The 27007-nt window shown below is 33.0% G+C and overlaps 1 pseudogene across 1 annotated transcript; it reads right to left on the reverse strand.

Annotated features, from left to right (window-relative positions):
* Positions 1-2284: 2284 nt before the first annotated feature.
* Positions 2285-23649, reverse strand: LOC309627670 (alpha-enolase pseudogene; annotated as a pseudogene). Its single transcript has one exon. The product of its transcript is annotated as an alpha-enolase pseudogene (transcript).
* Positions 23650-27007: the final 3358 nt, after the last annotated feature.

Genomic DNA, 27007 nt, shown 5'->3' on the forward strand with positions numbered 1-27007 from the left:
ATGTGGCTCCTTAAGTTGGATTTCCCTGCTTTGGTTAGAGGGGTAACAGACAGATGTTGACATAGTCTCTAGTGCCAGTTTCATAGGCATGAACACTGTGCAGTTTTATTCATGTACCAAATCACAGTTTATCTTTTCTAGAATATTTACATTGTCTAAATATTTTTACTATAATAAAATTTTACAAAATTTTACTATAACACTGATGGCACCACAGATGAAGATGCTGTGTATATATAAATTTGTATTCATATATCTATTTTCTTAGGACACATTTATAGTTTACTCACTTAATGAAAGAATGTGTATTGGCTTAACACTTTCTTGTGCTCCTGGATAGAATGTAAATTGGTACTGTTATTTTAAGTACAATATGGTCAGTATGTCCAAAACATAGTACCAATTTTTTACATCAGGCCATGATACTCTTCTTAACCAGCTAAGAATTTAACAGTCTGATAACATTCCACTTCAACATTTATAAATGTTAACATATAATACTCAAAGTTATAAACTTTTCATTTTTCCAAATTTTTTATCACTTTTATTTCATTCTTTTTTTTTCTTTATAAATTTATTTTCTTTCTTTCTTTATTTTTGGCTTCATTGGGTCTTCGCTGCCTCGTGCAGGCTTTTCTCCCGTTGCGGAGAGTGGGGGTCACTACTTGTTGCCGTGCGAGGGCCTCTCACCGCAGTGGCTTCTCCCGTTGTGGAGCACGGGCTCTAGGCACACAGGCTTCAGTAGTTGTGGCACGTGGGATCTAGGGCGCAGGCTCAGTAGTTGTGGCACACGGGCTTAGTTGCTCCGCGGCACGTGGAATCTTCCTGGACCAGGGCTTGAACCCCTGTCCCCTGCATTGGCAGGTGGATTCTTAACCACTGCGCCACCAGGGAAGCCCCTATTTCATTCTTATAATTGGAATGTCTTTGGTTACTAAAAGGTTTTTCTCTTTTTATACATATAATGGATATTTGTATTTCTTCCTTTTTTATTGAAGCATAATTTATATATAATGCTGTATTAATTTCAGATCTACAGCATAATGATTAGATATTTGTATATATTATAAAATGACCACGAAAAATAAGTCTCGTTAACATCCATTCTCTTATGCAGTTACAAATTTTCTTTTCTTGTGATGAGGACTTTGAAGACCTACTCTCCTAGCAACTTTCAAATATACAATACAGTATTATTAACCATAGTCACCATGTGGTACATTACATCCCCATTGCTTATTTATTTTATAACTGGAGTTTGTACTTTTTGACCACCTTCATCCATTTCATACCACCCCCTCCAGTCCCACAACCACCAATCTGTTCTCTGTGTTTATAAGCTTGGTTTTTGTTTTGGTGGGTTTGGGGGGTTTTGTTTGTTTTTTAGATTCCACATATAAGTGAGATTATACAGTATTTGTCTTTCTCTGTCTGACTTATTTCACTTCGCATAACGCCCACAACATTCATCCATGTTGTTTCAAATAGCAAGATTTCATTCTTTTTTATGACTGAATAGTATTCCATTGTGTATACCACATCTTCTTTATCCATTCATCCATTGATGGACACTTAGATTGCTTCCACATCTTCACTATTTTAAATAACGTTGCAATGAACATGGGGGGATGCATGTATTTTTCGAATTAGTATTTTCATTTTCTTTGGATAAACACCCAGAATTGATGGATCATATGGTAGTTCTATTTTTAACTTTCTGAGGAATTGCTATACTGTTTTCCATAGTGGCTGCACCAATTTACATTACCCTCAAGAGTGCACAAGTGTTTCTTGTTCACCACACCCTCTCCAACACTTGTTATTTTTCATCTTTTTAATAACAGAAATTCTAAAAGGTGTGAGGTGATATCTTACAGGGATTTTAATTTGCATTTCCCTGATTTTGAGCATCTTTTCATATATCTGCTGGCTGTCTGTATGTCTTCTTTGGAAAAATGTCTATTCAGATTCTCTGCCTATTTTTTTTTTTTAATTGGATTGGTTTTTTTTGCAATTGGATTGTAAGTGTTCTTTATATTTTTTGATATTAAACTCTTATCAGATATAGGATTTTAAATAAATTTTTTGTCCCATTCAGCCAGTAGGTTGCCTTTTCATTTTATTGATGATTTCCTTTGTTGTGATAAAGCTTTTTAGTTTGATGTGGTCCCACTTGTTTATTTTTACTTTTTTAAAAAATTTATTTTATTGAAGTATAGTTGATTTGCAATGTTGTGTTAATTTATGCTGCACAGCAAAGTGATTCAGTTATACATATATATATATTCTTCTTCATATTCTTTTCCATTATGGTTTATCACAGATATTTAATATAGTTCCCTGTGCTATACAGTAGGATGTTGTTGTTTATCTATCTTGTATATAATAGTTTACTTCTGCTAATCCCTACTTTTGCTTTTGCTGCCTTTGCTTTTGGTGTCAGATTAAAAAAAAAATCATCACCAAGTTTACTGCCTATATTTATCTTCTGGGAGTTTTATGATTTAAGGTTTTATATTAAAGTCTTTAATAGGTCTTTAACCCATTGTGAGTGAATTTTTGTATCTGGTATAAGATAGTAGTTTAGTTTCATTCCTTTGCATGTGGCTGTCCAGTTTTCCCAACACTGTCCTTTCCTCTTTGTATATTCTTGGCTCATTTGTTAAAAATTAATTGAACATATTTGCATGGGTTTATTTCTGGAAACTCAATTCTGTTCCACTGATCTATGTACCTATATATTTCTTCATTTTTGAAATGCTTGTTCTTTCTCTGGTCAAATTTTGTATTGAGATATATGGTTTTGCTCATCATGTTGTATACTTTTATTTATTTAATGTTAGAGTTACATGCTCTAAACTATGTTTCTGTTTGTTATTTGTCTTTAACCTTAATATTTATGTATGTTTCAATACCATAATGTAAAATTCGTAGCTATTCAGGGATATCAATTACCAACACCTCCAGCTTAAAATTTCTTTTGTTGATACTTAGAAAAAAATTTTTTTATACTTCTCAAGTATTCACTTGTATTTACTTTTGGTTTTATATTTCTATGTTTTGTATTTAACTCTTCAACTCTTCTGGAATTTACTTTTGTGATGATGTGACATAGAAATTTGAATTCATTTTTTTCTTCAAAATTTACCATATTTCTTGAACCACCTGAAGAATACTTAATATTCTGCAATTGTTTGAAAATCACTTTTTATTAATAATAAAATTTTAAGTACATATGGTATAAATAAACCTTGGGCTCCTCATAACACAATCTCTTTTCCAAGGTACCACTGTTAAAATCAGAAACCTAATGAGCAATATAGAGCTTTACTCTAAATCTCCTCAAGGAGATTTGTCTCATGTAGTCTCATTAAGTATCCTATTTATTTAATAGTTCTCATATTATCTAAATGTTTAACTTCAATGTAGATGCTTAAATTTCTCTTTGATATTTTCCCATCATTCCCTGCTCTTTACAGAATATCATTCATCTGCCTGAAGAGAGTTTTGGACAATCAACCTTCCTTTTCTATTTGTCAAAGGATGCATATAGGACCTACCAGAAGAAGTAAATCATTACTTGCTCTCAAAAACTTCCTTCTAAAAAATAACATAGATAATAAACATCTTTTCTTTGGTGCATATAATTGCTAACATTGTTTTCTGAGATTATTCTTTGCTTTCATTGATCTTGTACCTGTAGCATGTCATAATTATTAGAGCTTTACAATTATTTGGTGAACCATACTGTGCCAGTTCTCTCATTATTCTACTGCTTAAATTGTTTTATAATTGTCACTTGTTTGTTGTTGCAAATGGGTTTTGGAATATTTGCTTGAGGTTAATAAAGATCCATTTGGAGTTTCAGAGAAATCATACTAAATTAATTAATACACAAAGTTAAAATAATTGTGTATCTTTTTAATAATTTTCTTCCAATACATGTCCATGCTATAGCTTTCTATTGAGTTTAATCTTATTTTAAAGTCATAAATAAAATGGAAATAGAATTGATGAAGAAGATAAAAATTGACTAAGACAAAAAGTTTATAATTCTGAGCATTTTACATTGCCATTTCTATGATTTGAAGCAGAATGTGATGTGATAGTTACCTTCACAGCCTGGTAAGAGAAATTGTTTTCTTTGTTCAGTCCATGCACACTGCTATTATTCAACTTAGAATAGTGACTTAGTTTTAAATCACCTTTGCTCAGTAAGACAATAATTAACCTCTCCCCAAATAATTCTCACCTTCATATTTCTGTAAAATCTGTAAAATTTGTCCTGTAAAATCAGTAATAATATTCCCACTTTTACTTCTGATTTAGTTATTTTTGTCTTCTATTTTTCTTAGCCAATCTTGATAAAGGTTTGCCAATTCTGTTGATATTTTCAAAGAACTAAATCTTGGTTTTATTGATTTTCTTTTTTTTTAATTTTTAAATATTATAACTTACTGACATTAATTTCCTAGTTATGACAAATGTAACAGGGTTACGTAAGTTGTTAACATCAAGGGAAACCGGGTGAAGTGTACACACGAACTCTGTGTACCATTTTGCTACATTTTGGTAAGTCTAAAATTATTCCAAAATATAAAGTTCATTTTATTTTATTTTTTATTTTTTAAATTAATTTTTGTTAGAGTATAGTTGTTTTACAATATTGTGTTAGTTTCTATTGTACAGCAAAATGAATTAGCTATACATATACATATATCCCCTCTTTTTTGGATTTCCTTCCCATTTAGGTCACCACAGTGCATTAAGTAGAGTTCCCTGTGCTCTACAGTATGTTCTCATTAGTTATCTATTTTATACATAGTATCAGTAGTGTATACGTGCCAATCCCAATCTCCCAATTCCTCCCACCCCACCTCTTTCCCCCTTGGTATCCATACATTTGTTCTCTACATCTGTGTCTATTTCTGCTTTGCAAATAAGATCATCTATACCATTTTTCTAGATTCCACATATATGCGTTAATATATTTGATTTTCTCTTTCTGACTTACTTCACTCTGTATGACAGTCTCTAGGTCCATCCACATCTCTACAAATGATCCAATTTCATTCCTTTTTATGGCTAAGTAATATTCCATTGTATATATGTACCACATCTTCTTTATCCATTCCTCTGTTGATGGACATTTAGGTTGTTTCCATGTCCTGGCTACTGTAAATAGTGCCGCTATGAACATTGGGGTGCATGTGTGTTTTTGAATTATGGTTTCTCTGGGTATATGTCCAGGAGTGCGATTGCTGAGTCATAGGGTAGTTCTATTTTTAGTTTTTTAAGGATTGGTTTTATTGATTCTCTTTATTGTTTTTCTGTTTTCTACTTTATTTACCTCTGAACTGATCTTTATTATTTCCTTCCTCTGGTAGATCAGGCTTAGTTTGTTCTTTCTTTACTTCCTTAAGGTGTAAACTTAAGTTGCTGATTTATCTTTCTTCTCTCTTAATGTAAATGTTTATAGGTATAAATTTCCCTCCTAACATTGTTTTCACTGAATCCCATAAATTTTGTATGTTGTATTTTCCTTTTCACTTATCTCAATATATTTTATAGCTTCCCTCATGCCTCCTTCTTTGATTCATTGGTTGTTTAAGAATGTGTTGTTTAATTTCCACATATATGTGAATTTCCCTGTCTTCTGCTGTTAATTTCTAGTTCCATTCCACTGTGATCAAAAAAGATATTTTATATGATTTCAATCTTTTTAAATTTATTAAGACATTTTGTGGCCTAATATGATTTATCCTGGAAAATATTCCATATGCTCTTTTCCTTCTTTCTTAACCCCTCTAGTCCCCTTTCTTTTATTACTTTTAAGATGTAATTAAGGCTATAATCTTTATTTATTGCATTTCTTCTTTTAAAAGGAAAAAATAACATATATACATGTTATTTTCAAGTATATTTTTCTAGGCTGTAGTTTTCAAAATATTCTTAAAAGTATGGCCAAATAATTTTTTTAGTGATGCATTCTCCTGCCAGAGCGCCACTTGTTTTTAAGGAATTGCTGAAGAGGTATTAATGACTAGGTCCACTTGAAAAATAAGCAATCTAAATTTTCAAGTCAGAAAAATATGTTAACTTCACAACACCTAAATGTACTGATTATGCTTTTGTTGCAAGCAAATAGATCTCCAGGCATAATTTCATTGTGTCTCTAACCTCTATTATTTCAAGTGAGGTAAAACTAAATAAAGTACACTGTAAGAAAAAAAGTAAGCACTATGACTCAGTCTTGAATCAGAGTTCATAAGTAAATTATAAAGATGTATTAATCAGCTAAATATAAGGGGAACTTCAAGTGTTTTAAATTTTATATCATGATAATTAAATACTTTTTTTTCCCCCAAAAGTACCTTTAGTTGCTTTTATGGAATTTTACAGACATGGCTAAAATTTCTTTTCAGTAGCAATTTATATTTTCTACCACTAGGCAAATAGAAAGGCTTAGGGTTTTCATGTCTCTAGTTTTATTATTTACATATTGTACCTGCATATTTTACTAATGAATACTGAAGTGTTCAAAAAGAAATATGCAAAATAGAACTTTTGATGACAATTGATTTTGTTTGAAAAGATCACATGCCATAATCCCTTAGGTAACCTCTCAGTGAAAGGCCAAAACAATACAAGATTCTGATGCTGTGTTGTATCAGAATTCAACACTTATTTTTAAAACATGTTACATTATCTTTTTCTTTGTGGTATTCAAAATCACTGTAAATTCCCCTGCAAGTATTTATAAAAATATTTGATCATTAGAATTCAGTTCACATAGCAACAACTTTGTAAAAGAAAGTGATAGAAAATTGGGTTCAACTGAACAATTGTAGTAGGCATAATGGTATCTCCTTATCATTATCCCTATACTTCCCTATTTTCTAGCACATAAAATATAATCTTTACTTGAATTTTCCATAGGGAGACACAGCTATTAAATATTCTCTGTGTATTTATCACCATCTATCTAACTGGTTATATAAATTATACTTGAAAAGACACAAATTTACTTTTAATATGTATCTATTGATTTCATACATCATATTTATAATTAAATTGTCATCCAACTGAGGCAGGGACACAGAAAAAAATGAAACAGCTTAATGAGCTTTCTCTAAGCCATTGCCCACCAGCTTAAAAAGCAGTTCAGTCTTGTATACATGAAGGAAATACTTCTTTAGACCTACTATAAACTATGGATTTACAGTTATAATTAATTTTCTCATTGACTTTTCTATTGTACTAATGACCCTGCTGTGATTCAGGATCTGCTTTTAGATGTACTTTCATCAGACATTTTTCAAAGTATATTTGCATATCTTAATTCAATTACATTAAAATTATTTTAAATCTAAACTACATCTTTTAGTTCCTTTTTTCCCCTTCTAATCTGAATCATTCGGCCCTTGTTTATATAAAAATCCATGCTGACTTTTTCATTTTTTCCTTGTTTATGATTTGAGAACCAACTTTGATCCACCTAATTAAAACTTCTGTAAAGGACAAAACAGAAAATGACTGCCAGGAGGTAGTCTGAAGTTATTTGAAATGATTTGAACATCAATGCTCTAACTTTCCACAGCACCCTCAAGTGTTTGCAGACCCAAGTAAACAAATTGCATGATCTTTCCCAACTATAATTAGTATTCAGTTATACTATACTCTGGTGTCTTAATGAGCCTATCTGACATACTGCCATTCTAAGATGTTAGCAAAAATAATTCAGATGATAGGCTGTCTGTAGGTAAATATTGTTAGGATGGGTAAATATTGTTATGATGGAACAAAGGACTTTAAAAGAAAGTAAACAAGATAAAAGAGATTGCCGTCTTTACTACTATTTAGAAAAGAAAAAGGAAAAGGAGTAAAGATAAGTGGAGAAATGTAGGCTAACATAAACAACAAATAAAGGAATAGAGCTAAGTCCCAGAAGGATGTTGATAGAAATGAAAATAGAGATTTAAAAAAAATGTAAATCTCGAGCTATTGCTTAATTTTCCTGTCCATATATAGCTTATTTCCTTCTATGAAACAAGTTCTGCAGTATTGCTGAGTGAGTAAGCCAAATGTAAATGAGACTATTGAAGCATATACAGAGCCTAAGAGGTGAGAAAATGTTATGCTAATAATCAAAGAGGTCTCTGAAGGTCTGGGGAGAAAAGTACATAAGGGCCAAGATGGAGTTATCCATTTGGTCTCTGGGGTTTGTTAGAAATTACACTAATATTTTAAAAAATCGGATTCCTAATACTTTTTAAAATGTCTGTTTACATGAAGTGAATAACATGTTTTTCTATGATAGCATTTCATAGATAGCATAATTCTTTAGACCTATATAAATATTTATTATATCCATCATATCAAACAGGCATATCCCTGCTATTAGACATTTAGAAACATTTAATTTGGTGAATTTTTAATGCAAGCGTGAAGAAATTGTTGAAAAGTTGGTTCTAAAATAACAACCATTTCACAGTGTTAAATATACATTGAATTATGGGCTAGTGAATATCTAAACCTTCCTAAGACATAATATAGTTGTGGATTTATTTTGTATTGGGAAATGCTTTTTTATTTGGATAACAAATGTAGTGAAATGTACATGTAGAGATACACACATATTTTATTCAGTTTATGTCAGTCAAAATTTTGATAGTTTTAATTTTGGGTATACCTTGGCTTTGTGTATCATTTCTTAACTTAATAACAATTATAGTAATCGCTCCACAGTTTACATTCATAAAATACAAACACTAGATAAAAAATAAGTGATGCATTCATTTGAACTTCCTTAATCATTAAAGTGGATCAACTGCATAGATAATATAATCTATTCAAGTTTGAACATTCATTTTAATTCAGGTTTAAACATTCTCATGTCTAATGGCCATATTACATATAAGAAATTTATTATGAAAAAAATACATGAAAACCTGGAATTATCAACTCAGTGAAGTATGCTTTATTTTCGCCTTGCTAAAGAACACAACAAAAACATTATCATTAAAAAGCAATACACTTTTGTTCCATAAATCAGTGTTTCTCACGTAACCAATTGTGCTGTTTATTTTCTTCCTTCATATTTGAACTACAAATTCTAGCTTGTGTCAGTTAGTAAGCAACAAGTCATAATTCTATATTTTTTAACTTCTTTAACTTAATCCCAAGACACACTTCTGATCCTACACAATTGACCAAAGACTTAACTACTCTGTGAATGCTTATCCTTAAGGAATGAAATTTGAAAAATTTCTGGGCAACTAAAGTAAAGGAAGTAATCAAGATAACCTTTATCTTATCACAGAAGTTTTTTATTATATAAGAAATAATATTTGTACAATTTAAACTCACATTCATATATATATATATATTCATGAATTAAAATAGATAAGAAAATTCAATTTGATCTAAAAATATCATTCTATCAGGATCTTTAGAAAATTATACAGATGACTATTATTTTGTATAACATAGAGATTTAGAAATTACTTCCTTCTTACACAGTCAATTGTCAGAAGTCATATTGTATATGTGTGATTTTGTTTTTTCCTAGAAGCAGATACTAAGATTAAAAAAACTTGAATGCAAATAATTATTTCGGAGTACAAATGTCACTGGTGGAGACGTGAGAAAACCAGAGGAAAAAAAGGCAGTCATAAAAGGTGCATTTCTGTCATGGCAAGCTAATGGAATTTAATCCACTGGGGAAACTCTAAAAACTGGTATAAAATCACACTTTAAAATTCTCTCACTTAAGAGGAGAGGCAGTTGTGTATTTATTCCTCAACTCCCAGAATGATGTGAATCCCCTGATCATTCCCAGAACTAAGAGTGCACAGAGAACAAACAGCCTTCTGTGCTTCCAGAAAGTGTCCTGAGGTACCAGGATGCGGAGATTGACATTTGGAGACTAGTCATAATATAGGGAACTACTTGCGGTATTGGGAAGGGCATGGCAATAAATGTCTTCACTTTACATTGTTCAGGTCTTCCTCAGGCCCTACATTAAATGCACAGTTCTATTAATGTCACTGCTTCTTAGAGGTTGGTCACGATTTTTTTTTTAAAAAAACAACAACAAAAACCAACAAATTACAAGATGATGGTAAGGAGCCCTGCTGCTGTAATTGGTCCTGAGGCTGATCACAGCTGATACTCTTTATATTCCTCTTCTACTTCTCAAACTAGACTTCTCACAACTTGAGTCAGCACTTCAGCTAGCCAAGAGTGCTCGTCCAGTGTGATAAATCATACTTTCATGCCTGAGAATTCTGATACTTTGGTTACCATATCTTTGTCAGATTGTGTTTCCTGCAATTGCCATGTAAGGTTTTGACTCAATAAGAGCACTAAGAGGTACCCTAAGGAATCTCCTTAACTCCAGACATACTTCTCCCTGTCCCATTACACAGCAGCCACCCCACTTCCTCATGATAAACGTGGTCAGTTATCCCTGCCAGTATAGTAACTCTCTTTCTGTTCCTTGTTTTACTGGCATGAGGGACTCAACATAACTTAGTTGGATCAATAATTTCAAGTTTAGTGGAATCCTTTATATGTTCTTGTGTAAACATGTCCCTTCCCTCAGAACCAGGACCTCTAGTGCAGAGGCCAAAAGTTGCTCAATGAGGAAAAGTTAATCAATTGTGTCCCTGAGAGCAATGGTGAAAGGGCACTCAGACAAAGGTATTCTATCTATCAGGAATATTAAGAGTATTAGGTTCACAGAATTTCTTGGAACTGTACTTATTGTTGCATCATCTTCACCATATTGTTGATTGCTTTTCTAAGGCACTGTTCATAATCTTATTACAATAAATCAATTTGTTAGCCCATGAGTAGACTTGCTGGCCAAGCCACTGCAGACAGACAAGGAAAACACTTAGCCACATCCATGTCAAAGCAAAAATTGCATCAGGCAAAGTTAAGCAGGACAAAAAGAGCGTATTCAAGACTATTACAACAGGGAAGGAGACTGAATTCAACTCCACTGAAACAAAATATGGGAAAGATTTCAAGCATTGGGATGAGCTAGTGGAAAAGTATTGGAGGACTTTGGGGGTGGGGTTGATCAATGGTATGCGTCCAACACATTGAGCTTTTCCTGAGTTTGCAAAGTTTTTTCTCTTTAATTAGGCTATTTGTGTTTGCTAAGTGTTGCCTCGGGAAGTTAGGCTCCTACCTTCCCTCAGAGACTAGGAAATAGGGGTGTTATCTCCTTTGATGTTTACATTTCAAAGAGATGGTTTCCAGGTCCTTGAGAAAGACATTTCCTGAGCTATAAAACTGGTAAGAGGTTAGAAGCAGATTTGCATACATTTCAAAGGAACAGAACAAGAATTTACAGTTGAAAGTTTCTGAAGTAAATGCTCTACGAAAAGCCAGGTCAGTGGTCTGTAGTTAGAAGAAACTTGTCCAAAGCTTCATTAAACTGAGGAGAAGTTTAAAGTCATCTTGGTTACCCAGAATATGTATCAATCCAGCACGGGGATAATTATTTACCCTTCCAGGATGGAAAGGATCCAATGTAATCAGTCTATCCTATGGTGGCTAGCTAAGCTGCTCAAAGGATGATGCCTTACCAAGGGTTTAACTTTAGTCCCTATTGCTAATTGGTTGAGCACTCAGCAGTCACCTATTATAGGTTCAGTGAGAGGGAGTTCTTATTGTTGGGTCCTGGCATATCACCAAGCCTGCTATTATGGCTATTCCTTTCATTACAACCAAGTGTTAAGCACTAGGATGACTAAGGACAGAACATTTTTGTTGTTTTCTATTTTGCTGTTGTTATTTGTTTTTTGGCTCTATTATTTGGTATTTTAGCAAATGTTACAATCAATAAACATGTGATATATCTTTGCTCATTTATGCAGGCCTATCTATAGAACTAAGTTTTACCTGAGTTGTTTGGTAAATTATGCTTATACTAATAATTTTGTAGATAATTTTGATCAATTAATTTTATTAAGCTAATTTTAGGGATGGAGGTGTTTCAAAACTGATGACAGTTGCTTTAAGGGCTATGTTTTTATTCTGTTCACTTTGATACCTGGGGAATAGATTTTTCCAAGTCCCAACTCAATATACAGAACCTCCCCACTCTTGGCATTCCTGGACTCCTAGGATTTGTATCAGAGTTAGCAACAGAGTTTAATTAATTAATTAAATAATAACACAATAGAAATACATGCACATGTGTGACGACTTCATGGTCAAGGATTTTTTTTTTAATGTTTTGCAACTTTCTTCATAGTAGCCTAAACTCAGAATAACCCAAATGTCCATAAGCAGTTGAAGGGATATGTAAATTTGGGGATATTAATAAATAGCCATGAAAATATATGAACTAAAGTAAAACCACTCAAAGATGGGGATGGGTCACACAAACATTATGTCAAGTAACTGAAGTCAGACTCATGTAAGTACATGCTACATCATTCTATGAAGATAAAGTACAAAGCAGCCAAAACTACTGTATTGTGTTAGAATTCAGGATAGTGTTATTTTAGAGAAAGAAAGAGGGGGTTGTAATTGGAGGGGGACATGAAAGCGACCTTTAGAATGTTGGAAAAGTCCTGTTCTTGAACTGTTTGTGATTACAGAGGCATTTGCGAAAAAAATCCTGAAGCTGTACGACTGTGTTCTATATACCTTACTGTCCGTATGTTACGACTCACAATAAAAAATAAAAAGAACAAAAAAATTAAGATCTCACAGTTGTGCATGAAAATCATTATATCCCAAAACATAATTAAACTTTTCTCAGTACTTTGTAAAAATTTTACTTTGTAAAAACAACAAAAAAAATTGTTTTAGTTGAATTTTTCTTTGTTCACCAAAAAGAACATATTATATTGTTATAGAATAAAATGAAGGGGTATGAAAATGTTTTCCTGATATATTAACTTCTACTAAATGTTCTTTTTGATACGTTAATTTCTTTTTACTGGTCACTGAGGTCTTTCTATTTTGCACACAAAACCACTAAGGATCTTGCCTGTGGACACCTCAGAGATTGCACTGTAGATTCTCATGGCTCCAGACAGTTGGTGGAAAGAAAGATGAGAAAAACTATGATTTGGGTCAATGACATGATTACAGAGCTAAGGTTTCCAACAGGGTTTCAGATGGTCCACTTGGCTTCTGAAGCAGTTCTAAGGAAGCAGTGAGAGAACATCACAGGGATAACAGAAGGGCATTAACTACCAGAAGCCCCTACATGTATCAACTGAGACCTTGAGTTATCTGTACAAACATCAGAAGCAGGGTTCTAGCCAGTCAACTAGTGACTGAAAGGCTCAGGTGCTCACCTGCCCAGAACTTACTTAGCTATCTGGTTTCTGAACTACTTGCTAGCAGATTTAGCCTTGCTGCCCAGTTCTTCTTCAATTATGAGGATCTGGTTGTAGTTGGCCAAGCACTGGGTTAGGCAAGGTGTACCAGTCTTGATCTTCCCAGTGCAGGGCTCCACCACCAGGTAAGCAATGAAGATAACTTCGGTTATGAGTTATAAGACACCATGATGCCCCACCCATCGGACTGAGCCAGTTCGCACACCTGAAGAGAATTGGCCATGGAGCTGATCTGGTACACTTTGAGCAGGAGGCAGTTGCATGATTTCTCACCCACCGCCTTGGAAATCTGCTTCAGGCTGGTCACTGAGAGATTGTCTCCCCCACCACCTGGATTCCTGTACTAGCAGTGAACTTCTGCCAAGCTTTCCAGTCATCTTGGTCAAAGAGATCTTTAATAGACACCAATGCGTAGTCCTTGATGAAGGAATTGTACAGGTCGAACAACTGGTCAGGTGTGGCGTACCTGCTGAGATCATTGGGAGACTTGAAGTCCAGGTCATACTTCCCTGACCTGAAGAATTCAGAGGCAGCCAAGTCCATGCCAATGACAACCTCATCGGTGTAGCCAGCTGTCCTGATCTCATTCTTCAGCAACTCCAGAGCTTCTTTATTCTTCAGGAGCAATCCAGCCTTCATCCCCCACATTGGTGGCATCTTTCCCATATTTCTTCTTGATGACATTCTTCAGGTTGTGGTAAACCTCCTCTCCAATGTGCATGGCTTCCCTGAAGTTTGCTTCACCAACAGGGAGGATCAGAGTTTCTTGCATGGCCAGCTTGTTGCCAGCATGAGAACCACTGTCGATCACACTGAAGGCTGGAATGGACAAGATGACTTCAGAGTTGTCAGCCAAGTCAGCAATTTGGAGGTACAGGGGCACCCTTTATAAAAAACCTGGCCTTACAGACAGCCAGGGTCCCTCCCAAAATGAAGTTAGTACTACATTTAGATTTATTTTCCATTTCATCCATCTCTATCATCCATTTGTCAGTCTTCTACTTGTTCCACATGCTCAGTTTACATAATTCCTCTGATCTACAAATATAATACATTTACCTAAAATTTTTAACTGGTAATTGTAGTGGATTGAATAGTGTCCTCCCAAGATTCATGTCTAACCAGAACCCCAAAATGTAACCTCACTTGGAAATAGGGTTTTTGCAGATGTAATTAATTAAGATGGAGTCATACTGGATTAGGCTGGGATCTAAATCCAGTGACTGATGTCCTTATAAGAAGAGAGGACATATCAAAAGAGACATACAGAGGGAAGAAGACTATGTGAGGACAAAGGCAGAGATTGAGGTGATGCAGTTACAAGCTAAGGAATGCCAAGGGTCGCAGGGTCCACCGGAAGCTAGGAGGAGGCAAGGAAGGATTTTTTCCTAAAGCCGTCAGAGGAAACATGGTCCTACTGACACCTTGATATTGAATTTCTAGCTTCCAGGACTGTGAAAAAATAAATGCCTGAGGTTTTAAGTCACCAAGCTTAAGGTTTTAGAGAGTAATGCTTCCACAAAGGAATTTAGCAGTAATTTTATTAAAATCAGAAGTTGTAATTTTCATCTGACTATCCAGATCCCCTCACACCACTGCAGAAAAGTTTATTGTATTGGTAAATTACCGATCTTAATTTCAAAATAAAATAAAGTGTGCTTCTATCCTATCGCGGCAGGGAAAATTATGTCTAGATTTTAAGACGTGGTTTGTGACTTTTAGTTTCAAATTTGCTGTGTATTTACATAATCAATTCACAGAGTTCCCAAGAAAGAAAAAAATGAAACAAAACAAAACATTATGTTGTTCCATATTCAAGTTAATTCAAGTCCTTCTCCAATTCAAGTTAAAGGATTCACATAATTATAGGACATGAGGTAAATTGATGCATGGAATAAAGATGCAATGATATGCAACTGAGGTTTTGTTTGTTGAAGTCTTTAATTCATTTGTTGGAAAGGGTTGAAATGGTTACCTTTGGACCAGATAAGTGCCATCCAAACTTTATTATATAAAAAACAGAAAAAAAGAGATAGGAACGTATAGGGTTAGAAAACTGAAATTAGACTGAAAAAATTCTATAATAAGCTATAAAGTTACATGTGCACATACATAAAATGTGCTGTTTGAATTCTGCAGCTCATCAATTCACTGAAATTCTTGATCTGAAGAATAGCCTTGCTACATGTTCTACAAATGAATACAAGAGAAACAACTATCCTTACTCATTCTAACATAACAAAATTCCTTCTAACTCATTTTGATTATAGTCTGTCCCTCATTTTTAATTACTCTATTTTCAAAATCAAGTACAAATAAAACACCAACAGCAAAAAAAAAAAAAAAATTATCACTTTTCTACCTTTCCACCTCCTTAGTACTTTAGTATGCTAAATCATCACTTTTTATACTTGGAGATTATGTTCAGATGCTGGTTTTCAGAACATTCACATTCTTTTGAAATACACCCCACAGATAATTTCTTCAGTAGTATAGACCAAGAGTATTACCTACATGAATTTTCATAAAGTTTACAGAACAAATTAGTATTTAGTCTAACGAGTAAAAAAACAAATAACAATTTTGAGTTCAACAAATGTTCAAAGGTTTTATGTCCAAACTCAACTTTATTGTTCATGTGATCTATTTAATGTGAATAAAAATCACCTTAGTTAAAGATTATATATGTTTAGATAATTTTTCCATAATCAATATTCTAGTTTGTTTAAATACAAATACAAACATCTTTATTCTTAATGAGTCTTTCCGATTTTCTGAATATTTTAAAGCTTTCATAGGTGAAATTACTAGTGGCTGAACTAAAAGGGAATTTTAAAATTTCAGCCTATTCCAAAGAGGAAAAAGGAAGATGGTGAATCCTGTTTAGTCTCAGAAAAATGAACCAGCCCTCTAAGGGAACTAATTTGGAATCAAGGAGAAAGGAAATTCACACAACAAAGAGAATCCATTTTAATTATCTGTGTGAAAGTAAAAATTGTTTGCATATGAATTACTGACTCTATAAGAAACTGGTAAGTTTGAATAACATATTATGACATACACTTTATGGTGAACTCTATTTCAATATTACCCATATCCGTATTTATTGTCTTCTAAAATTTATCTTGCCTTTATTTATAGCCGACATATTTAATGTCTCTATTGTTCATGCTTGGCTTCTTATTTTACTATAAAATAAAAAGAGTGCCCTAGACAAAATATGGTAATATAAAGAGACAAAACTCCTGATTGCTGACTCTATTCAGGAAACCCTGCTCATTTAATACCCAAAGTTCTGAATTACATTATCAATCATATTCTCCCACCTTATACATGAACTACCACATGAACCAAACAGAACAACATAAATATCTCATACAGTTTTTTTAATTATCAGATAAACTTCACAGGAAAGTGTATACTATTTTTGAAAGTTTTATTTATTTTGTCAAAAACAGGTTCCATGTTTAGATGTTTGGCATCAACTTGATCATATTGAGATCACTTCTTCTTTAGCTATTGAACATGAGGAAAAAATAAGTTTCTAAACATTATCAAGTTGATGCAAATATTACAATTTACAGTTTCCTCATATAATCCTTGTTATAATATAGTTAAGATAATCAGTATCAACAACTGAACTGGCAAGGTTAGAGATTAAGAAGACCAAGCTACACAAAGAACACAAAAAATCTGTAATTTTTTGACAGCCTATAGAACAGGAGAAATTATTTGCAAATGATGCAGCTGACAAGGGGTTAATCTCCAAAATATACAAACAGCTCATTCAACTTAATATCAAAAAACAAACAAACCAATCAAAAAATGGGCAAAAGACCTAAATAGATATTTTTCCAGAAAAGATATATAGATCGCTAAGAGGCACATGAAAAGATGTTCAACATTGCTAATTATGAGAGAAATGCAAATAAAAACTACGAGGTATCACCTCACACTGGTTAGAATGGCATCAAAAAAGTTTACAAATAATCAATGCTGAAGAGAGTGTGTAGAAAAAGGAACCTTCCTACACTGTTGGTTGGAATGTAAATTGGTGCAGCCCCTATGGAGAAGAGTATAGAGGTTCCTTAAAAAGCTAAAAATAGAGTTACCATATGATCCAACAATCCCATTCCTGGTTATATACCCAGAAAAAAAAAAAACCCTAATTTGAAAAGATATATGTACCTTAATGTTCATTGCAGCACTATTTATAATAGCCAAGACATAGAAACAACCAAGTGGCCATCAACAGATGATTGGCTTAAAAAGATGTGAAATGGAATATTACTCAGCCATAAAAAAGAATGAAATATTGTCATTTGCAGCAACATGGGTGGACCTAGAGAATATAATGATTAGTAAAATAAGTCAAAGACAAATACTATATGGTATCACTTATATGTGGAATATAAGAAATAACACAAATGAATCTATATACAAAATAGAAACAGACTCACAGACATAGAAAACAAACTTATTGTTACTAAAGGGGAGAGGGAGGGAGGGAGGGAGGGACAAATTAGGAGTATGCAATTAGCAGATACAAACTACTATATATAGCTAAGCAACAAGAATTTATTGTACAGCACAGGAAACTATATTCAATATCTTGTAATAACTTATAATGGAATATAATCTGGAAAAATAACTGAATCTCTTTGATGTACACCTGAAACTTACACAATATCATAAATCAACTATACTTCAATTAAAAAAAATCTTTCTGTGGTAGAGCATACAGTAACTTAATTATATTGTACACTTTTGTATAACTGAGTTATTGAAGTGTACTTTGAATTTTTTATAGTTTCTGATGGGGAATTATGAACCTAAATATTGGCTTGTGTTGCTTAACCAACACCCATTCACCTAAATGAAACAAATCTCTAATTGGCTGGTGATAGTGGCTCACTAAGAAACAACTTTGATAAAAGAAAACAGGTTTCCCCCAATAATTACCTGAAACTCTTATGGGACAGTGATTAAGAAAATGTCTCTTTCGACAGATTATTATGCTGAAGAAGAAAAGCATTTCTGTATAAGGTGATCATTGTACAAGGGTAAAGGATAATCAGATTCGATTATTTTATCTATTATCTCTTTATTTGTAAATTCTAAATGTTAATAGCTATTCAAGGCCTAAAATAGGGTGGACTGGCTATAAATTAGACAAGATGTCTAACAAGTCAATATAACATCAATGTTATAAAATGCTTATAAGGATCCCATTGGAGGAATGTTTCCCAGTATCTTCAGATAATCAGTCACAACCTTCAGAGTATCACTCACATTAAAATCACTTAAAAAAATCTTTTATATTGGCCTATAGATATTCTAAACTTTTATACAGAATCTCCCTCACTCAAAGAAATATCACTCTCTCAATCCCTGGCAAGTCATTTCACCACCGCACACAGAAAAGGAACATTAGTTTAGTAGAACAAATGAGAACGTGAATGAATGAATAACTGAATATCAAAAGGTAGTTGTCAGTATAAAATTGCCTTTATGTAACTCATATTTCAACAATTTTGGGCCTCATTTCCTTTGTTCCTAATTTATTGAAGATTTTTAGGAGAGAAATCTCTACATCAAGTTAGTGGCATATGACATACAGCACTTAAGTTAATATAAATGTGCTATCACATTAAATATATATATGTATGTATATGTGTGTGTATATATATATATACACACACACACATATATATATGTTTTGTTCCTGTGGTATCTCCTAGCTTGGCTATGAAAAATAATTACGCCTGTGAATTTAATGTATAATTATCCAGTGCATGTTTACGGTAAAGGATGTTGTGAAGAAGACAGAAAGAAACAAACAAAAATTGAAGGAAGGACAAAAGAGGAAAAAAAAAACTAGAAAAAAGAAAAGACAGAAAGGGAGATGAAAGAGAGAGAAAGAATTTGAACATTGTATATGAGCAGATTAAAGAACATTTAATAAGACCTTTGAAGTCCCAGAGAAAAGCCCAGTTTTTGAGATTGGATTGGATACATTGCATGACAGAGGTAGAATTTGCCCATGTGTGGTCTACCTACCCCATCACCCAACCCACACACCTTTAATTAAAACCTACAGTCACCAAAAACAAAAACAAAAAACCCTGTGGTCAGCATGTCTGCTTTAATATTCAGGGCTTGCCTTGCATCCTCCCATTTAAGGGAAAATCCTTCTGGGGAAACATGCCTGCCTAGTGACAAACAAAATTCACCTCAGTTATCTATAAATTAGAACTGTTACCCAGAAATTAATGATTTTAAAGAAAAATCAATATTATCTAAAGTGAAATTTCAAGAAAAATGATTTGGAAAATTGTTAAAAAGAAGTAGGTAATTTAGTGATAGAAGATGTTTTAAGATAATTTTAAAAACTAAATCTCTAAATCTCCTCTGAGATATTGAGTTAACTCTTTAAAAAATTAACTTTTAGTCAAAAACAGGCTAATATTTTTAAAATGAGCCAATAAGAAGGAATACTTAGATGTATTAGAACAATTTTTAGAGGGAAAAAGAAGAACTGGAAGAAAAGGTTAAGAATATTCCCAAAATATATATACGTATGTAAATAGAAAAAAAAAGTTGAGACATGGCCAATGAATATAGGGGTTCCAATTTTCATGTAAAAGGAGTTTAAGATTACCAGAGAGATAATGGAAGAGGGAAATAAAGCCTCAGAGAAGGATTTCCAAATGCAGGAGAAAATCAGAAGTCTTTAAATTGAAAGGCACAAGTGAGTAGTAGGAGAGTGAAAAGTGCTACATATGTAGATACGCATGAACAGGCTTTGAGAAAACCAAGGATCAAAAAAAGTTCACTAAAGTAATAAGCAAGGAAGACTGATTATTTAAAAAGAATGAGAACTGAATTTGTATAGGATCTCCACAGAGACTCTGAATACTCTAAGACACAGGGATAACGATTTAAAATTACTAAGGAATGTATTTTGAATACAAATTTTTTAAGTATCTAAATATTAACCATATGAAGCAGAGAAATGATTTTAGACATGAAAATTTCAAAGTATTTATTTCCTCTGTATCTTTCTCAGGAAAATAATTGAGAATGTAATTCTATTTTTTTTTTTTTAATCCAAGTGAAAGGGAAGATATGGACTCCATAAAAAAGAAAACATTACTGAAAAGGTGCAATTTAAATACATATCAAATAGTAAGAAAGAAATATTTTGAGCAAGTGATATAATAAAAGAAAATGAAATCCATTCATTTACATATTATACTTGGAATATTACTAAGTAAGTGGTACAAATTTGGTTTTGTAAAATTACATTTTCTTCTTTTTTCAAGTCCATTCACAATACTTGTTTCCGTAACATCCAATAATCACTAAATCATAACATTAAATATCTGAGATTTTGGATTTTAATCTTTAGAATCTTCCCACAGAATAATAACTGCATATTTACATTCAGGTTAGAGTAGAATATAATGTTATAAATCCTGATAAGTAAAAAAAATAATAATGATACGGTGTCAGAGGTTGGGATATTTATGTATAAAAAGGTTATATGGAAAGAAACTTAATAACTCTATACCCTGTATCATGTAATTTAAAATTATAAGGCTAACCAAAAAATAACCACACCTTTCTGAAATATTTGTAAGAGGGAAGAGGAAATCAGTTGGGAGATTGTATAAGTGTTCTAAGCATTCCATCTTTCAGAGCAGGGTGTCAATGGTTGCTGCCTAATTAGGTAAATCAAGAAATGGAAGTATAAATCTATGTATCTGCAAATATTCTTACAGATGGCATTCCATCTTATTTAAGCAGGAAAGGATTTCTTAAAGAATTTTAGACATCTCAGAGCATTTTCAGGAGTGCCTGATAGTTGGTCCTGGGTACTTCACAGCTTGGAACAAAACAGCCAGATGCATGGAATCTAGGAAACAACTAGCCACAGGGCAGGATTTCTCCAGCTCAGACAATGATGCCTGTGTCACCCGTCCCTCTGCATATGTGACTCTCAGGACTAGCTGCCCCATGAATGCCACACAGCTGCCCTAGAATAACCCCTGTATGCTCGTTAAAACAAGTGTATAGCTGCCACCCGGTTTTGCTCATTTCCTCATCCAAGTTTAATAAGGAAGCATCTAATCAGTAAAAATGTCAGTCATATGCTTGCATTCTGGAAACGAGTGAGTCTCAGAAATGTAGAATGCTAACCATTTAGATAGGTTACTGTAATTCTTTTTTTCTTAAAATGTAGAAATTTATTCTCATTGTTAGAGGCCAGAAGTCCAAAATCAAGGTATCAGTAGGGTTGTGCTTCTCCTAGAGGATCCAGAGGAGGATCCTTCTTTTTTCTGGTGGCCCCAGGCACTCTTATAAACACATCACTCAAATCTCTGCCTCCCCTGTTTTCCTTTTTAAAAATTTTAAACGTTTTTAAAAACATTTCTAGAAGTTATTATAGAGATGAACAGTACATAGAATTGTTCCCTAATATCTTTTTTCCCAGAATTATTGAGATTATTGACATATAGCATATGTAAGTGTAAGGGGTACAATGTGATGATTTGATTCATTTATATAGGGCAAATGATCACCACAATAAACTGTTAACACATCAATTTCATTCTCTTGCATAATTACCATTTTTAGTGTAATTCTAATAGGTGTGATTATAAATTAATTTCCGAAATATTTACGATTTCACTTAGGTAATTATATGAAAAAATATTTTCCTCAGAATTTTATGTTTACTATATTTTATTATATGTATGTGTGAATCAGAATGAAGGAAAGCTCATTTAAAATGGAGTCATGGGCTTCCCTGGTGGCGCAGTGGTTAAGAATCCGCCTGCCAATGCAGGGGACATGGGTTTGGGCCCTAGTCCGGGAAGATCCCACATGCCGCGGAGCAACTATACCTGTGTGCCACAACTACTGAACCTGTGCTCTAGAGCCCACGAGCCACAACTACTGAAGCCTACGAGCCACAACTACTGAAGCCTGCGAGCCACAACTACTTAAGTCCGCGTGCCTAAAGCCCGTGCTCTGCAGCAAGAGAAGCCAACGCAATGAGAAGCCCGCGCACCGTGATGAAGAGTAGCCCCTGCTCACCGCAACTAGAGAAAGCCCGTGTGCAGCAACGAAGACCCAACGCCGGCAAAAATAAATAAAAATAAAATAAATAAATTAAATTTATTGAAAAAAAATAACGTGGAGTCAGGAGGTCAGACTCCTCAGGCACTACCATTTCACATCAGTGACAGACCCCAACAGGAAGACGTTAATTATAGACCCTAACAGGAAGAATTCTCCTTGCCCAGCATCAAGTCCAGCCAGCGGGAAGTGCCACACCATCTTACTTTTAATAAGTAAGAACTTTGAACTCATACTTTTAATAAGTGAACTTTGTTTCAGTACAACCCCTCCCAATTTCCTCTTTTTTCTTTATAAAGTAGCATTCCTCTTCTTTGCTTGTTAGACTTGTCATTGGCTCTTGCTATAGCTTGCTTGTCCTGAATTGCAATTTCCTCCCGAAAAAATCCATTTTGCTGGTAAAATAACTGGCTGTTTTATTTTAAAGGCCAAAATAATAATAATAATAATAATAATAATAATAATAATAATAATAATACAGTGTTCTGGAGATTTTTCTAATGAAAATAATATATATTAGTCAACAAACTAATACTGACATCTCCTCAAATTAATAACAATAACTGTAACTACAATTTCCTGAGTACCTATCTATGCAAAGTATTTTTTTCTTTACCTGCCCTTGTTTAATTCTCACATCAACTGTCAGATCTAGGCACAATTAGTATCACATTATAAAGAAAAAATAGAAACTCTTAAAACTTAACAAAGCTTTCATATAGTAAACCCAGACAAAAAACGGCAGAAATGTGACTGGAATCTAGATTCCAATATCCATGATAGTAAATACAATCCTCCTAAATTCAAACACAAAATCATAACGAGATTGCTGAGAATCCAGTATGTATAAGAGGTCTTTTTGAATTAAGAAATCATATTGCTCTCATCTAAAAGGTCTAATTTGGGGGTGAATTCTTAGCACAAACACACAAAAAATTAAGAATATACTTCTCCATAATAATCATGCTACTGTATCTAGGGTATTTAATCTTTTCTTGGTTGTTAAATTAGACTTTCAATTAGGCATGAGCATATATTGATGACATGCTGATTATTCATAAGGCCAGTGTCTCAGCTGGATAAACTAAGAGGGATTCAGCTATGATTCTGATGTATCTTGGCATGTTGGGTGAGCCACTGGTAGGCAGCCATTTGAGAAACCAAGACTCATGGGGTGAATATCTGGAAAGATAAGACTCAGTGATAGCAGGATGGATAGTCAAGCTGTGTCATCTTGTTTTAAGAATAGGGAACAGAATCTAGGCTTACTACTTGCTAAGCAGAATAGGAGGCAATATTGCTGTAGCCAGAGCAAAAAATAAGACAACAGTTCCCTCTTAATTGTGATAAAAGATTTAATACTTGAATACTCAGGTTCCATGTGACAGTCTTAAAAAGATCAAATTTATAAACATACACTGAGAGATTCCTACATCAGGGCATTGAATTTGTCAGAGGTAAGAGTTAATCCAATTGTGTGGGTTAAGATGAAGTGTACCAAATTCTTTTTGTTCAATAGTGACTATATTTTTTTAACAGCCAAACTTGGATATTCTGGAAAAACACAGTTGCACAATCAACATTTACTTTATATTGCTTTGGCAAATACTCTGCACTTTTTATTTAAATATGAGATTTCTTTTTCTTTCTTTTAACCACTTCAAATAGAGACTTTTGGGAAAGGCAGGGATAAGTAAAAAAACACTAGAAAATTTCTTATGTAACTTATTTTTAACCAGTTCACTTACTGGTTAAAAGAGCAGATGATAACTAAAAAGTCAAAGGAAAAGAAAATGATGGTTCATAAAAATACAGGTGTCTTCATTTGAATGCAATTGTTAGAAACATGGAAGTTTAATAACCCCACAGATGGTCCTCTAATTGAGCACATTTGTGGTATTTAAAACCAACCAATATTGATAAATAAAAAGAATGGAATTACTCCATATTAAGAAAATAAAATTTTTATCATCAAGTCTTTATCTTGTTAAACTCTCATTAAGCTCTGAGTGACCTTTTCTTTGTATAATTTATTTTTTCACACCACTCATTTTTTACACAAGTGTTTACTTCTTACGTATGCGTAAGTATTGTGCTAGGTGATACTTTTGAAAGAACAAGACACAAACCTACCTGCAAGTTGCTCATTATCTTATTTGGGTGCTACAGTGTCAGCTAAGTGTTTCCCAATAACTACATTGTCCAGCAAGAATTATATTCCTCTTTTTTTATTAATAAAAATAATTTTAATTTAGAACATGTGTGCCCATATAAAGAAATTTGCTGGTGCTTTAAAAAGAGATAAGCATATTGCCCTTTTGTCCTCTTTCCTTTCCCTCCTCCTTCCTAGTTAGTAAGAAGATGGGATGACAAGAACTAGAATAACAATGTATTGGAAGCCATGTTGAAAAGGGCAGCAGAACAATATAAAAGGAGTTCAGATGCCACACCCAGTCAAGTTGCTATATTGGCCCAAAATTCTACATGAAAGGAACTAAAATTTTGTTATTTTGCATCCCCTGTTATATTGGAGACTTATGAAAAACCGACCTGTATTTTAACACATGTAGAGATTATATAAATCAATAATTCTTAACTTTGTTAAGCTTAAACATGTTTATAATAAAATTTTATAATTTCCACTTAATATTCTGAAACTAAATTCACAGATAATTAACTTATCAGCACTTAATTTTAAAATATATTTTATAAATTGAATTATAATGTAAGGATAAAAGCAAGAAAGGTGATTTATTTATTTAAAATGCATTTCAAAATGTAAAATTTGAGCAAGAAAAAATGCAGTGGTTCAATGCTTACATATACATATAATAATTTAAGGCTAGTAGAGTTGCTCCATATAAGAGGTACAGAAAGGAAGGTAGAAAGGAAAAGGGAAGAAGGAAGGAAGGAGGGACAGAAGGAAGGAAGGAGGGAAAGAAGGAAGGAAGCAAAGAAGGAAGGAAGAAAGGAAGGAAGGGAAGGAAGGAAGGAGGGAGGGAGGAGAGAAGGGAGGGAGAAGTGAGCAAAAAAATAAAATAAAATAAATAAAAAATAATAAAACAAAAACCTGTAGGAAAGTTTGAGGCATGCATCTGTGTCAGTATCGGATTATATTTGGAAAGCAAGGAAAGTGAAAAATAATAAATAATTTCAATATGTAATTTACATAACATGGATTTATCATTCTTGGATAAAAACAAAATATATGTAGTATGAAAACTGTATTAAATATTTTAAAACAAATTCTATTAATGAATTTCAATATAATCACAACTTCTCATGAGTTGCTGCTAATTTAACATTCTTAAATTTTCTTAAAAAATAATTCTGTTGACAATCTTCTGAAATCTCCTGTTACATATTTGCAGTTGCTTTTGTTACAGTAAGTACACTATCAACATAAAATTATTTTCAAATAAATATATAGCTGCAAATGTATATGTAATTTATATGTATATGTAATTCTTTCCAAAGAAATAAGCATGAAAGTCCTAACTGGACCCAAAAGATTTTATAGCTCAACTCATTATATCATTCTTATGACATAAAGTCATCTTCTAGATCAATGAATTCTTCCTCCAAATTCTTGGTTAGCACATTCCACATTCACTTCAGATAAATTCAATATTGCAAGTTCATGCTGACTTAGAATCATAATTAATTTTTGACAGCAACCAAATAATAGCAATATGTTTCCAAATCATTTTGTTTAAATACATCTGCATCAAATTTCAACCAGTATGGGAAACTTTAAAAATTCTCATGAGTAAGGCTACTTTTATATTAGGTACAGTTTTTAGTAATTCCTTCATCATTCCCTACACTTTAGTGAGATATACCTCATTTCCATGTAGCCTAAGACAGACTTCTTTTAACTTTGCATATATATCTGAAAAAATTATCATACCATTTGCTGTATTTTAATGTCAAGTTTTAATTTTTCACTGAATAAAAAAAAATCTACAATGGTGAAAAATATTTTTTAAAAGTTTCTTTTAAGGGTCACTGTAGCTCAATGTGCAAGTAAAAGGTTACCAAATAATCTATCATTCCAGAAATTACTATATATTTTACACTGATTATTAGTATACATTATTATACATTATGCATTAATAGCTCAGTAACTTCATTGAATTTTTAAGTCTTTTTCAAAGTTCTTGGCAACTAAGTGCTGTTGATGAATAATGCAATAAATTGCTAAAACACCTGGTGCTTCTTTTTTAAGTTGGCTGTAAACCTGTGTTACCCACTAACCCAAGGTAGTGTTCCATCTGTTGTACAAGCGGTGTCATTTGAAAAGGGAATATTTTTTCCTGTGAACTGATTTTTAAGGTTTCAAATGTTAACAAACTCTGTGTATTACAGTCTGGTATTCTAAATGACATCTCCTCTATTATTTTTTCATTCCTTTTGAATTGTGCATATGGTAAATTCAGTTTATTATATACTTCATTCATTTTTGCTTTCTCATTGATTTACATGAAAACAGT

Source organism: Balaenoptera borealis, assembly GCF_965194805.1.
Source record: "Balaenoptera borealis genome assembly, chromosome: 4".
Taxonomy (NCBI): Eukaryota; Metazoa; Chordata; class Mammalia; order Artiodactyla; family Balaenopteridae; genus Balaenoptera; species Balaenoptera borealis.